The sequence below is a fragment of the Myotis nattereri genome, assembly GCF_964212035.1.
Source record: "Myotis nattereri genome assembly, chromosome: 2".
Taxonomy (NCBI): Eukaryota; Metazoa; Chordata; class Mammalia; order Chiroptera; family Vespertilionidae; genus Myotis; species Myotis nattereri.
This window is the reverse complement of record NC_138076.1, coordinates 5,087,621-5,104,579: the sequence shown is the minus strand read 5'-3', so window position 1 is coordinate 5,104,579 and position 16,959 is coordinate 5,087,621.

The window sequence follows — 16,959 nt, the reverse complement described above, 5'->3', positions numbered from 1 at the left end:
TCATGCCAACTTTACTTCTTAATACATCACCATAACAATTATGTTCTGAAAATAAGTCCCAGAGGAAATTTCTTTTCTGCTCAGGTGTAAAGAAAAGGCAGGCACTCTGTGGCTATATGTAGCTTTCTGAATAACTCAGAGGTGTATCCTCTCTCCCCCCACACCTTCTAACGTCCATCTCAAAGGTGTGGTGATAGGACTGAGTAACACACAAAAGGATCTCAGCACTCTGCCAAGGTTTCCTTAGCTGCACAGAAAAGATTCTGGAAGATTATTCTTTCTTTGGGACAATGCCATGAGCCCTCATTATAGAAATATTATCAAAGGCAGAGTTACATCCAGGGAATGAAAGGACAACTCATAGCCAAAATGAACATATAACTTTTAAAATTCAACAATAAGAAAAAGAACAATATGATTGATGAATGGGCAAACAGCTTATTAGACATGTCAACAAAGAATATATACAGATGGCAAATGTGCTATGAAAAGTGTTCAATACCTTATGTCATTAGTGAATTGAAATTGAAACAACAATAGGATACCACAACACACCTATCCTAAATAATAAAAGGGTAATATGCAAATTGACCAAACCGTAGAACAGAATGACAGGCTGGCGGGGGGCAGGGCCGGCGAGCAGGCAGCACCAGGCCAGCCAAGGTGTGTGCCAGTAGGCAGAGGGAGGGGATAGCGATTGGGGGGCAGCAGCGACCAGCAGCGGTGGAGGGGCAATCGGGGGGGCAGGTCCAGCCTCTCGCTGGTCTGAGCTGTCCTGATTGGTCCTCCCAGTTGCCTCCCACAGATGGAGGCCAGACTGCTGCAGTGTGGGGAGCAGGCCTAAGCCATCAGTCAGACATCCCCTGAGGGCTCCCGGACTGGGAAAAGGTGCAGGCCAGGCTGAGGAAACCCCCTGCCTTGCCCCCAGAGCAAGAAATTTCGTGCACTGGGCCTCTAGTTAGAATAATGAAAATCAAAAACACTGATAGCACCACCAAGTGCTGATGAGAATGTGAAACAGCACAAATTGTCATTCATTGCCAGTGGGAGTGCAAAATGGTGCAGCCACTTAGACAGATAGCTGGCAGTTTCTTACAAAACTCAATATACGCCTACCAGCAATTGTTCTCCTCGGTATTGGCCCAGATGAGTTGAAAAACTTATGTCACACAGAAACCTGCACTGATATTTATAGCAGATTTACTTATAATCACCAAAAGTTGGAAGCAATCAAGATGTCCTTCCGTAGGTGAACGGGTAAATACACTGTGATTCTTTAACACAATGAAACAGTAATCAGGGCTAAAAAGAAAGAACCTATCAAGTCATGAAAAGACATGAATAAACCTTACGTGCATATCATCGTGTGTAAGGAGCCAAACTCAAAAAGTTACCTACTATACGATTCCAACTATATGACATTCTGAGAAAGATAAAACTATGGAGACATTCAAAAGATGAGTGGATGCTTTCTGGGAGTTAGGGTAGAGGAAGCAATGAGTAGGTGGGGCACTGAGGATTTCTAGGGCAGTGAAACCACTCTGTAAGTATTAAAAAGGTGGCTACATGCCATTATACATTTGTAAACTATGGAATTTAGCTGGTGATGAGATGTCATAGTAAGTTTACTGATTAGAACGATGCACCACACTGGTGTTGGGAAGTTGATGGGGGTGTGGTTGTGGGTGTTGCGGTAAGGAATATATAGGAACTCTGTATTTTCTGCTAAATTTTGCTGTGCTTATAAAACTCTAGAAAATAAAGTATGTTTTTGAAAAATGTACAGTAACTTTTGAACTATGTTTTCAACAGATGTTCTTAAAATATTGTGGCTCATACCAAAACCAAGACTACTCTAGATTTCACCTATACTGGCAGCATCAAGGATCATGTTTTTTAGTTAATAACAGATTAGATTAAATCCTATGAAATCATTGATTTTGAGTTTTTTGACCTTTGAAAGGGAAACTTAATATTTTAAAATATAGTAAAAATACTAAAAAATAAGTGCTATTCTGATAAATTTAAGTAACTGTTAATCTTTCCAAATTCCCTTCCTACCCTTCCTTGGATCCCAGTTTCCTCAAACAGTTTATTAGTCCTCAACCACTTATTCTGATCAGTATTTTATTTGAAATTTTCTCTGTAGATAGTAAGAAAAAATTTAACTTTAATGTATACTGAAGAATATTTCTCCCTAAACTATATATATATATTTTTATTCTGAGATGATGCTTTCTTTATGTAGGGTGTTCCAAAAATGTATACACACCCTTTCACAATTAAAAAGGCAGTGTTTATTAAAATATATTTCATTTTCAAAATTTGAACTATCAGCTGTTAATGTGTACACTTTGGGGGGAACACCCTGTATTTCATTATCATTTTTTTAACTACTACTACCTGTGCCCATTTAATATATTTTAAATGATAATTGATGGCTAAACCTTCAGGAACCATACCATAATTCATTGTAATTGTTTCCTGCCTGCAAGATACAGTGACACTCCTTTCCCGCCTCGGCCAATCACCTGGGCCGTGTGAGTGATAATCAGCATCTCCTCACTCCAAACAGAGCATCTGTCTCCTCCGTAAGAGGCCAGAGTGCATCCTCTGGAATGCCCAAAGGCTGCTTCTTGACATCTGGCGGCAATCTCTCCCTCTGTGTTTCCAGGCCAGAAGGTGACGGAGGAGCGGATGTTTGACAACACTGCACAGTCGCCACTTTAAATCCAAGTGCATGACGGCGGGAATATCAAGATCATCATGCACACACAATAAACTCTGCAACAAACATCTCTTCTGGCCACGCAAGGACATTTAACACAGGACAATTCTTCTGCTTCAAAATTATTGCATTTGAAACAGCAACATGAATGAAGCAACATGAAAGCCCATTTATCATAAAATAGAAGACCTTATGGGTGATACCTAATAGGGCCTTTTTTCATTTTATCTAACATCAACTATGCACAAAGAAGATAATTAGAGATGTTAACATATTTTTTAGTGCACTCTACTAAGTCAAAACTCACGAAATATCTAACTTTCCCTATGGCTTATTAAAAAGTGAAAGCAATTATGCTTTCTTTACAGGCTATTATTCTTATGTATACATGTAAGTGCATATATTTAATATGTTGAATGTTAAATCCTACCCTGAAACTGCTGTATTGTCCCCATGCATAGGAGAATGCCTGTTTCTTCCATCTAAGGGAAATAATTGCTTTCTATTGCTCACACATCATTTCCAGTAAGAAATATGTTCCTGTTAGAAAATATTTTAAGGGACAATTAACATGAAATCCATTAGTGCTCACCCCCTCCTCCCAAAGAGGAACCACCGGGTCCGGTACCCAAGGTGCCCCATGCGTGTGTGGCTTTGTTGAGTCAGTGATTTCCAGGAGCTGCGGGCCGCCTCCTGGCTCCGTCTCCTCACTCCACTCTTCTCTGTCGGTGACCCTTGGCCATCTCCAACCACTCAAGCAGCAAACACACTGAAACCAATTTGTTTTCCTTATGTTTTTAAAGCCACTTGCCTGGTATGCTAATTAGAAATAAATCGCTTGACCCATAAAAGAACCTGCAGGAAACCTGAAATGAAGGCATTATCCAACACTTCATGCTCCTTAGCGATGCCATCTGAAAGACTGCAGACAGCCTATAAATAATTAAAACCTCACCACAGCAAATTATGTCCTATTATGCAAATAAATAGCCTCCTCCCCAGTTTCATTAAAGATTCCAAATGACAACTGAGCAGTTTAAACATAGCAAGGTACTGCAGTGAGGCGAGAAATCCTTCAATCCTTTTTTTTAATTGTGAGTGCCAAGTTTCATGTGGATTTTTACTCTAACACTTTAATTTGCATGAGCAAATAAACCTTTAATAAACCTTTTGTAAGTGGGGGAAATGCATCATTTAATTAAATTTGATTTGTTGGGAAACTCTTGTGACTCATGAATATTTAAGGTCCATGAGCTCCCTTTTTTCCTAAAAAGAGTATGCTATATTACGTAAGAGAGCGATTTTCAAGAAATTGACAGTCTCTAAGAGGTTGAAACCAATCAATCATTGTTTTGGATAAACTTTTCCATAAAACTGACAAACATGCACATAATAAATTGCAACAGCATGCTCACACTTTCTTGTTTTAGGTCAATTTTGATGTATAATTTTCAAATCAATGATATAAAAAAACAGGTTAAGCGTGAACATGTCAGAATTCATTTGTCAAAAATTTTAGTCTTATTTTCTGATTTCTTAAGGTGTTTTCTTCATGCTAAATTAAAAGAACCCCAATGTTTAAATAGTAAGGTATGATTACCCTAAAATACCGCAGCAAACAAAGCTTTATTTTTAGTTTAAAAACGTGTATACATCACACAGAAATGGTACAGAATAGAAGAGGAAGCTGTAGTCAAAATATATAAATATCTTTGTCCATATTAAAATGTTAAATTTCTCAAAAGCATATCCTCCCATCTTGACTTAACTTAAAACATAAACATAAACTTTGATTGTTAAAGCTATGTTTATCACTCTGGAACATGCCTACCCAGCGCCATTATAGTAACAATAAAGGTAACTTTCTCTCCCACAGACCAGAGAGTTTCTAAACACACCTAATTAGTGCTTATTAGCAATTAGTGAAGGCCGCTTTAGGTTAGGAAAGTGTTATATGTAGTATGATTATGCTTGAAAAAATTCTAAATGAAAAAATAGGTATGCCCAGTGGATAGAGCATCAGCCTGTGGACTCAAGGGTCCCAGGTTCGATTCTGGTCAAGGGCATGTACCTTGGTTACGGGCACATCCCCAGTAAGGAGTATGCAGGAGGCAGCTGATCGATGTTTCTCTCTCATCGATAGTTCTAACTCTCTATCCCTCTCCCTTCCTCTCTGTAAAAAATCAATAAAATATATTTTAAAAAATAGGTAGATTTATCTCCTCCAAAAAATAAAAAAAAACATGTTAAAATATATTATTTGTTATGATTATTAATGTAAATCTGAGTAAATCCTATGATATCTCTATTTTAAAATGTTGTGATATTTTATCTGTTATATTTGAAGGCAATTATAATTTATTTCTAGAAAATAATTTTGATGCAATCATGATATTTAGAAATTCATGAAGGTTGTTAAGTACAGCCAATAGTCAAGGTAATGTCATGGTGCATGGTAAGGAAAATACAGTGATACTGAATTTTTGGACTGGAACCCAGATTCTTTGTCTGCTGGAATCGAAGAATGAATCCATGGACAGAAAGTGGTATAGCAAAGGTGGAGATTTATTAAAGAACAAGTGCAGACTCCAACGTGGGGAGAGGGAAGAGTCCCATAGAATGGACTCCCAAGTAGGGATGGGAAAAAGGTCCCACTGAGTTCCTTTTCCTATGGCTTATAAGGGCTGCAGATCCTGGTGCCCTGATATCCCCTCTGATTGGTCAATATTCCCCTTTGAATTGGTTACTATAGTGATTCCTAAGGCCCTCCTCCCTCATAGTCCTTCCATCCCTCTGAGCTGTCTTCTTTTCCATCTGAATGAAGAGCTTCCTTCTCTTTATTTTGTAAACATAGACCTTTCCTGGCTACTTCTAGTTCCCTTGTCTTTCGTAAATGCAACTGCTGCTGCTCCCTTGTCTTATGGAGATGTGGCTGCACCTGGCTTCCTTGTGTTATGGAAATGGGCCTTCTCCCAGTCCAGACGCCAATTATACAAATCCCTAAGCCGACCTATTTTCCCCTAAAATTCCTGCTTCAGGAGTTCAGTAATTATTTTTAAAAACGGAAAACAACTGTCTTGGACTTCACTGTTTTCTTCAAACTAGCAAGCATCGTTTTAGTTTGCAAAAGTATATTTATTCCTCACCACCCACTCAGATTCCACCCTTTTATCCTTAATTCTGATCTTCAAAGATGAGGTCTCCCTCTGTAGGATAGTCCTTCAATAGTCTTTCATTTCTCATCTAGGTAATTCCTCAATTATTAACTTAGCTTTACTCTATGTTCCACTTATTTTTTTCCCAGTTCTTCCTTATCATTCTCTCTTCCCATCAAGATACATGAATAAGCAAGTAATGATCCCACATAGAGAAGAGATTAAGAGGAACACTTTTCTGGGTTGTTTGCAGTTTGTGGATATTATGGATAAATCTACTATAAGAATTCATGTACAGTCTATATTTTTCTGAGATAAAAAGGGAAGAATGTATCTTCTAGGTCATAGGGAAAATGCAAGCTTAATTTTTTAAAGAAATGGCCAAACTCTTTTAGTCATTGTGATAAGTATACAAGTATCTTATTGTGGTTTCAATGTGCATTTTCACAAGGGCTAGTGATTCTGAATACTTCCTGTGCTTTTTTACAGGGTATTTTTCAAAGCAAAGTTTTAAATTTTGATCAAATTTAATTTATCATTTTCCCCTCTGATTGATCCTGATTATAGGGTTAATGTTGCAGAAGACCAAAGAAATACCAAGCACACTTCCTAGAGAAAGGGAGGGACCCCGTTTATTAACACTAGTGGACTCCAGGAATCATTTCCAAATCGGAGTGAAGAAACACACAGAGGGCTTCACTTCTTATAACCTTCTGGGGTCTTTGTCTTACAGATATGGCTCCACCCCCTTTTATGGGCTTACAGGAAGGCCCCCAGGTGTTGGGGGTTCCCAGATCATATCCTATGATCTGTCCTGGGGCCAACAATAATGACCCCCCCACCCCCCCGCCCAGGGCAATGCGTTGTTCACAGTTTTTATGGCCTGAGAAGCCTTGCAAGACCAGTTTCCTCCTCATTAAGACTGGCAACTTTATGCTTAGCCCTATTTCTCAAACATTTACAGTGTATCCTACAAATTTTATGGTTTTATCTTTTACATTGAAATCTGCGATCGTTTTGGATTAAGTTTAGGTAACATGTGAGTTTTAAGTTAGGGTCCTTTTTTTTGTTTTCTTTCCTAATGAACTTGCAATTCCTCTAGTTTCATTTGTACAAATATGTTTGCACCTTCTCAACCATGAGTTGAGCATATTGGCCTGGGTTTACCTCTGGACTCTCTGTTCTGATCCATGGGTCTATGTGTCTCTCCACCAATGACACAACTCTTGATGAACATGAATGTATATGAAGTCCTGACACTGGATATTCCTGTTCTACACATCTTATGCTCCTTTTAAAGATCGTCATGGCTTTTCTAGGTCCTGTGCATTTGCAGATACATTTCTGAATAATATTGAATAATCTTGTCTCTATCTACAACAGGGGTGGGCAAACTTTTTGACTCGAGGGACTCAATGGGTTCTTAAACTAGACCGGAGGGCCGGAACAAAATCATGGATGGAGTGTTTGTGTGAACTAATATAAATTCAAAGTAAACATCGTTACCTAAAAGGGTATGGTCTTTTTTTTTTTTTAGTTTTATTCATTTCAAACGGGCTGGATCCGGCCAGCGGCCGTAGTTTGCCCACGGCTGATCTACAAGAATCTTTACTGGACTTTGATACAAATAGGTTACACCTGTATTACCAATTTACGAAGAATTGGCGTCTAATAAGGTTTAATCTTTTAATTCTTGGACATGGCATGCCCTTCTGATTATTAGATTTTATTTGATTTCTTTCATCAGTGCTATTGCGTTTTTAGCATAAATATTCTGTACATGTTTTCTTAGACTTATACCTAAAATTTTCCTTTGTTTTTAGTGATTATAAATGACATTTCATTCTTAATTTAATTGATTATGCATTCATTTCAAGTATATAGAAATAATAAACACATGGAAAATTTTCATCCTAACTAATAAACAAGGAGATTAAGATTAATCTCAATCTTAATATGGACAGTTAAAGACAATAAAAAGATTGGATTAAATGGGCACTCAAAATTTTTTTAATGTAACACATACCAAATGCCTTCAAATAAACAGTGCTTAAGATAATGAAATAATTCACATCTATGAATATATCCTAAATATATACAAATTGGACAAGATTTAAATCTTAAAAAAGTTTTAAGTTAGTCATTACTTATATCTGGAGAATTGAAATTAATATATATGTCCATAGCCAGCATATTTTAAGTTAGGTAAAAACATACAATAAATGATATGAAGAACTATGAGCCACCAAAAATTCATTTGAGCAAAATAAGAAAATAATTATCATACAATATTAATTTAAAAGTAAACAATTGGTCTTACATGTTTAAAAATTGCTTATTTTTGACAATTGAGAAATTCACCTAGGCACAAGGATATTACCTTTATGATATACATTAACTTGAGAATGAAACAAATGATCCATTTTTGTCTGATATGGGGCTAAACTTCTATAATGGAAGACTAGATGGAAAGTTGAATTTGCTTTCTAATCTGAAGTAAGTATATATAACAGTAAAGGACTTATAAGGAAGAGAGCAAGGGAAGCAAGTGCCAAGAATTTGTAGCTGGATCTGAACTTGTCCTTATCAGCAAGTATTATGAGTGGAGACAATCTCCCCCACACAAAAGAATTCCAAATGATTAATAACATTTTTGTGAGATGCAGACCGGGTTTACCAAGCAGATCTTGAACTTGACCTGCCTGGAAGACGCCCCGTGCGGAGGTTTGGTCTGCTCCCTGCAGGGCTCGCAGGTCCTGGCAGTGCTCTAGCTGCTCTCTATGGTGAGAGCTGCTGGAAGCCAGGGAAGGAGCCTCACAGCTCCCAGCACTGCCCAGCCAGGGAAACGCCATCACAGGCAAGGAGAGAATAAGAACTTCCCCAGCGTGCTTGGGCAGACAGGGCAGGCTTAGTGAACAAAGTAACGTTCTAGAGCACAAGAAACTGACGACTGCATTGAATCCGCCCAGAAAAGCTATCCTATCTAATAAAAGGCTTATGTGCAAATCGACCGACTGGCGGAAAGACCAGTCCCTGTGATATGCACTGACCACCAGGGGACAGACGCTCAACACAGGAGCTTCCCCCTGGTGGTCGGTGTGCTTCCACGGGGGAGTGCCGCTCAGCCAGAAGCTGGGATCACTGCTGGTTAGTACAGCAATGGTGGCGGGAGCCTCTCCTGCCTCCACGGCAGCGCTAAGGATGACATACCCTGAGGGCTCCTGGACTGCAAAGGGGCACAGGCTGGGCTAAGGGACACCCCCCATCCCAAGTGCATGAATGCCATGCACCAGGCCTCTAGTAAAAAACAAAGTGCTAACAATATCAATACCAGATATTGAAGGATGACGAAAATAACAAAACAATATCAAATTTGCTCTGAAAAGAATACATATTTCTTAGAACACATTTTTACTTAAAATAGTAAATAATGTAGTTTTTAACATATATGTTTCCCTGAAAAATACACTTTCTGCCTGCGATTTGTTTGCAATATAATTTATTATAATCATAATGATTTTCTCTACGTTTAACTTCTACAGAAAAAAAAATGTGCAATTTAATATTTGCCTAAATTTTTGAAGTTGAGCCCACCTCAAAGATATGTACGAATATGGTTTTATTCATTTTTATTTTTATAAATATATTTTATTGATTTTTTTTATAGAGAGAAAGGGAGAGGGATAGAGAGTTAGAAACAGCCATCAGCTGCCTCCTGCACACCCCCTACTGGGGGTGTGCCCACAACCAAGGTACATGCCCTCGACTGGAATTGATCCTGGGACCCTTCAGTCTGCAGGCTGACGCTCTAACCCTGAGCCAAACCAGCTAGGGCTGGTTTTACTCAACTTTACTTTGCATCTTCGTGGGAGGCAGGGCTTAGTACTCTCCTCATTGCCTGTATGAGGGAATCTAAACCCAAGGAGGAAGCTGCCCGGCCAGATGTAGCTAAGCCTGGGATTTTAACGTGGTTTCTAGTCATTGAAGTCAATTCAATGCAAAGCACATAATCAACCACGTTTATCTAAAATAAATTCATCATAAGTTTCAAGTCACTATTTCCCATAAGAGAGCAAGCATTCAAGATTCCAAAAGGTATGCAACATTACACTCATTGCAGTTGCAACAACAACAAAAGTAGAAGAGAGTTCCTCCCCTAGAGCATCTAGAGCGCTATGGCGGCTCAAAAGCATCCATATCCCTCCTCTGGTCCCAGGAAGGGGACATCTGCTGAGACGCCTGCCTTCCCGGGGAGGAAGGAAGGGAGCAAAGGACTCCCACAGCTGTTTTCTCCAAGGCTTCCCTGAGTCCCTTCCAGGGAGGTGGAGCCACTGAGCCCACTGATACGCTATGATAGTCTTTTTTTTTCAATTTTGTCTTATTTTTTAGTTGTCTTACTTTTTCCATCACCTTTTATCCCCCATATATCCTCTTCCACCTTCACCCTCACACATCACCCCCCACCCCCCAGTCACCAGTATATTCTAAAGCCTGGTCATGTCCGTTTCCTAGAGGGCTGACCTCCTGCTCTCCACACCTCTCTCAAAATGGGAAACCCGGTATTTCCCGCATCCACCAGGCATCACACATACTTATTACAAGTTATTGACTATATACCCTAGGCTGCACTTTAATCCTGTGACTATTTTGTAACCATCAATCCATACAACTGATATTAATACAAAACAATATTGAGTGCAAACTGTAATCAAAAAAAGAAATTAAAAACTAAAAAAAAGAAATGATACCAAGTAAAACATTTAACATAAAGATGAAGTTAATAAAAAAACTAAATAATGAAACTTGAAACCTGAATACTCTCCAGAAGTTTTCTCCTCGGGTCTAGTTTTATTCTGACCAGCAGGCCCTAAGGACAGTACGGTCCATATCACAGCTTCTGTGATGAATTTAAGGGATTGTAGACAGACAACAGATATACACCAGTAAAATTTAAAATCAGGAGTGCCAAAGGTGAGAGGAAGAGTCCATCTTCCACAGATCACTCCACACCAGATTTGTTCATTTGACAACTAAACCTATGACTGAATCCCTTTTCAAAGATACTAAGAATTCCTAGAAACTGGTAAAGGTAACCAAAAAATAAGTGGATAAGGGGATTACTACAAAGGTCTCAAGAGATGCAAATTGAAATCCGTAATTTTATATTACTTTTCAACATTTTTTTTCTTGCTAATTACTTCATTTTTTTTTTCTTTATTGAGGACTGACATCAAAGTTAGCTGTGAGAAGGAGGGAGAGTCCGTATAGCTGGGCAAAGGGGAGGGGGGAGTGAGGACACTTGCAATGATGTCAACATTAAAAATTTTTAAAAAAAATTAAATTAAAAAAATTGTCTGAGTAGAGTAAATGCTAATATTTCCTGAGAGGTTCTAGGTACCCTGTACTATGCTAAGCACTTTGCATAATTAGCTAATTTACTGCTCAGTGCAGCCAGGAGAAAATGGTGTTTTGAGACTCTCTTTAAGGATGGGGAAGGTCTGGATGATGTAGAGCTGAAATTCTTTGTCAAATGTCACAAAGCTACGGTGACAGAGCCAGGATTCGGAGCATTGTCTGTCACCCGTCAAGTCCTTTATAGGTAGAGATCAAGCTACTAAAATGCCAAGCTAAAAGGGAAGGGGGCTGTAAACCGAGAAAGGACGGTCAAGAGGGAGGCCTGCTACCATTTCTGAGCTTTTGTTTAATTTCCTCTGGACCCCATCCCCCAGACATCAGGAAATGTGGTATCAATTTCAGCAATGAAGACCTCTTTCCTACTTTCACATCAAAGTTTCCATTTGGTTACAACGTAAAAGTCCTCAGTCCACAGTAGCACTTACTCCCTTATCTCCACCCTCAGGCACTTTTTTTTTTTTTTTTTGAGTATTTGCTTTTATTTTTCCCCTCGCATCTTTTAAGCTTCTTAGGTAAGGCAACAAAGCCGGCTACAGATGCTCCTGCATGTTAATTGTCCTCCATCTCTTTGAGAACGGACCGGGTCTTAATCACATTTGCATTTTCAGAGTATTGCATTACCAGGGCTCCCATGGAAAGGTCTGGCTAAATGTCAAATCAAAGTGGACAAGGCTAAGGCCATCACGGTTCTTTGATGCCAAATATGTTATCACTCAATTTAGATACTAAGCTAAGTATTTCATCCTTATTGCTCCAGAAGACTAAAATATTTAATTAGTGCTAGGCTTATCTTATCTATATCTAGTTATAAGATTCAAAATCTGCTGGACAGCAGAAACTGTATGAAGCTAGGGGCAGGAGAAGAGATGATGGGGGAGAGATGGGATTATTACACAGGGCAGAAAATGAGTGTAATGATATCTATTAATCCAGATAACTTGCTTTATGTGCCTCTATAGTCGCATTTAGGTAACACTCATAATATAAAATACCACTCAAAATTATACTTAAATGTTATTTGAAATACTTTATTAGAGGAATCTTTCTAAAGTGTAAACATCCAACAACAGAAAAATATATTAAAAATGAAGAACTTTTAGAAGAAATGATTCAAAACCAGTATTATATTTTTGCATTTTAAAAATGTAAGCAGTTCGCCATTAAATTCAATAAACCAACATGAGATATAAAAAAGCCACAAAAAATGTATAGGACTGATGTTTCCTTATAACCTCTATTTATATTCATCTAAACAGACACACGAACCGGTGAATTTTTTAAGTGTAGTAGCTTGTTATACAATTCATTTCAAAAATACTTTTGTTTCTAAGAGGAACATTTTAATAGAGTAATTCAATTGACCTAAGGATAATTCAGTAGTAATTTGTTAAAGAAAAGGTATAAGACAAAGGGATAGAAGTAGATATAATCTAATGCCTGGGAATGGACTAATATCTTATTGAAAACCACATTTTCTAAATAAATAAATAAGATTTGGCTGAGTCACATATTTTATCTAAACGTATGCATCTGATAAGGAATGAAGCCCAAACTCAAACACGAGACTGCCTATCTGGCTGGAACCAAGGATACTTATGCATATCTGAAGAACAGTAAGAATCAGGGTTTGCTGGAGTATGAGAAATGTGAGAGTTAAATGGTTGAAAAAGAAGGCAGGAGTTATACTGTGGTGTACTGTGACCGCCAAATAAAACATGTGCAATTAACTTGCTAGGAAAGAAGTGTCAAGAAGGATTTAAAGTCCAGCCGGTGTTGCTCAGTGGTTATGCATCAACCTATGCCCCAGGAGGTCACTGTTGAATTCCTGATCAGGGCAGATGCCAGGTTTGCAAGCTCATTCCCCAGTAGAGGGTGTGCAGAAGGCAGCCAATCAATGACTCTCTCTCATCATTGATATTTCTATCTCCCCCTCTTCCTTCTAATCTGATATCAATAAAAAAATATTTAAAGAAAGGATTTGAAATAATGGTGACATGATTATACCTTAAAATATCTGTAAGAGAGAAAGAAGAAATAATCTTGATACTTAGATATGCTAAATAAACATGAAACAGAATATATCTTAATGGTAATGTTAACAAAACTTTTTAATATCTTTCCTTCTTCCCATAATAATATTTAACAAGTCATTATCTTTCATTCTCAGTGTTAATATGCTATTTTAAGCAGAGTAGCTATTATTTTTCTTACATGATTATTTGGAAATATATTAACTGAATATGAAATAAGAAAGCACATGAAATAATCTCATCATTTATAAATATTATTTTCTTATCAGAGATTCTATAAGACAAAGTACAAATATTACAAAATATTTTAAGGAAATCTACTTTCTTGGAAATAATTATTTTGAAACATATAAATTTGAAAACATACTTTATTGCACTTTTAAATATATATAATTAGGTCATTCCATTTCAGTATGAAACACAATATGTAAAATATTCCCCAAATATATCCGATCATCAATTTTACATGGTTCTTCACACTATTTTATACCTACTGTATGCTATAATGTGGAAATTTATAAGAGGTCATTTATAATTTTATAAAGACAATAAAATGTGATATATATTTGATGTGCATAAGTATATTTTCTAAGATGTAGAAAATTGCATTTAAAATTCCATCTAAAATATAAAATATGAAAACATGCATATGTTTAAAGAATAGCATTTTTATTTAACATTGATTTGTCTCAAAATAAAATATTGATAATTTTAGCAAGAATAAATTGTGATAAAATACCAAGAAAACACACACAATTTAGTGGTACTGAAATCAGTGACTATAGTGAGATAATGAAAATATTTTAAATCATACAACAAATTGGTTTTAAAAATTCATAGATTACCAATAAGCTTTGTACAATTGTTAGTATAGTTACATGCCATTTATTTTACACTAGTGGCCTGGTGCACGAAATTTGTGCATGGCGGGAGGATCCCTCAGCCCGACTTGCATCCTCTTGCAATCCAAGATTCTTTGGGGGACCTAAACCAGCAGTCTGACATCCCTCTCATAATCCGGGATGCTGCATGCACCAGTGACCATACTTTTTATACAGGTGAAAGGCATCTTGCTGTTGTATGGGCAGCTACATTTTTTGCCCTGATTATAAAAAGTAGTACCTAACATGATCCTTCTGAGGCAGTAGAACCATTTTCCCCATCTTATGGGTGGAAAAACTGAAGCAGAGAGAATTTAAGTAATTGGCTTTGTCACCCAGTTATGTGTCAGAATCAGGGCTGACCACAAAATGTGCAAGCCAGAGTCCATGCATGTCATCGCTGCATCATCCTGTTTTTTCAGTGTTAGGGTAGCCTTGCCAGGTTTTAATTTTTAAATAAGAGACTGTTCCCAATAGATAGCGTAGGGTCCCTAGGCCTGGCTGGCAATCAGGGGCATCTGTGGGGCGACCCGCAGGCAGGGCCATTGGGGGGTGCCCACTGGCACCCAGGTTGGCTGGCGGCCTGTGCCTGCTGACCGGCCCACCCTCCTTTTGCTGCCTCCAGTCGCCTTCCTCTGGGGGTTGGGGGCAGTGCCTTCCCCCTGATGGTCAGTGCGCATCAAAGCAAATGGTCATTCTGATGGACATTCTGCCCTTTGGTCAATTTGCATGTTAGGGCTTTATTTTATACGGTACATTTACATTTCTTTTTTTTTTAAATTGATTTCAGAGAGAGGAAGGGAGAGGGGAAATAGGAACATAAATGAGAGAATCATAAATTAGCTGCCTCCTGCACTCTCCTACTGGGGATTGAGACCACAACCCAGGCATGTGCCCTAACCTCCTGGTGAATGGGTCGAGGCTCAACCATTGAGCCACACCAACCAGGCCATGTACATTTCTTTAAGCATCTAGTCGTATCACAGACATCTCCAGCATGTATGCTTACAGGGAACTTTTCCTGACTTCATGGCAGTATTTCAGTCAAGAGCTCCTGCTGATACCCTGGAAACCACTCAAGTACAGCTCAAACAGTAAGGGAAGCCCAGCTCACTAGGCAAATTGTAATAATAACTCAGCAAGGGATTTTCAATCCACCAACTTTCCTGAACCTTGTGCAGCCAATGGCTCTCTGCAATTATGGAGGAGCCATTACATAAAGTCACAGATTCTCCATAAATGAGGAAACAGTTATCATGTACCATAATCCAACATTTTCTTAGTTGTCCTGTATTCATTTTTCTCTTATTTCTCTACTAATTGCTACACTATCACTCAACTCTAGTCTAATTGTATCAAGAAAAAAAGCTATCTGAAAATCCAGATTAAGGAAAAAATCAGCATTCAATTTTGAAATAGTCTCTATGGCAAGTTAAGTGACAGAGTTTTATTCAATATTTTAGGGAAGGGCTATCAAATAAAGAGACAAGAACGACAAACATGGTCATGTCCAAATTATTTTATAGATTTTTAGTACTTATCTTTATTTTACTGTTCAATACCAACTTAAATATATTTAAGAACATTTCCACCTCCTAGCATATATTTCCTTATATACATTGCTCCTGCAATAAAATTGCAATGTGATTTCAAACCTCACAATCATGTCTGTAATAACAAACCGAATCAGGACATAAGATGAAAACAAATCTTCAACATCAACAAAGGCGAATTATATTTCCATTTCACTTTTTTTTTTTTTTTTTAGTTTTTGGTTAGTATTTATGAGAACTTCATTCTTAGGCACATCAGGTTCAGTACCGTTGTGAGCAGATTATGTTTTTGTTGATTTTCGAAGGAACAGTTAGTCGCTCAGGTGCAGAATAATACTTGACATACTACAGAAGGCAGACAACTTAAAACTCAAATAGGCCCTTGAAAATGACAACGCGTCTAAAAGGTAAACATATCAAATTGAAGCAGAAAACAGGTAATTAAACATGTGTACTATATTAAGTTCATTTATTATGTTTTGCTAAATTTGATATTGAGATGAATTCACATAACAAAACCTCATCTCAAACTAATTACTGCTATTCATGGAAGAAGTAAAAGCTTAAGCTTTTTTTTTTTTTGCTTTCCTTTTCTTTTTTTGTTTGTTTGTTTGTTTGTTTTATTTGTTATTTATGTCAACGTGCCTTTCATAAAGTACCCAGTAGCTACCTGTACCTAAATTGGTTGTGCCTGGCATGACAATGACGTTAGTTCTAGTACAACAAAAAGAGGATATGTAAGGAGGAAACTAGGAAACTTGGTAAATAGCAGCTCTGTCAAAATGCTTCATAAATATGTTAACTATGCATTTAAAATAAAAGGTCCACAATCATCTAACTTACAAGTTTTTACAAGATAACTGAATACAGAAAATCGACTATTATTAGTCCTTACCGTGTAATGATACTTTCCTCAAAATAGCATGTATGTGCTAATCTACTAATTTTTGAAGAGTCATTTCTATGTAGTTTTGGGAAAGAAGTGTTTAAAAACAAAATTAGCACTTAAATAGTTTTGGGTTAGAAATAACAATAAATTATGCAGTTATTCCTGAATCAATGTAGAAAAAAATTTGATTGCTTCATCTGAAAACTCTGAAGCATACTTAGTATGTGTATATTTAAAGGTAATATCAATAGCTTTTCACATTTCAAAATGATTAACTGAGAAAGGATACATGTTAAATAGGTTTTAAG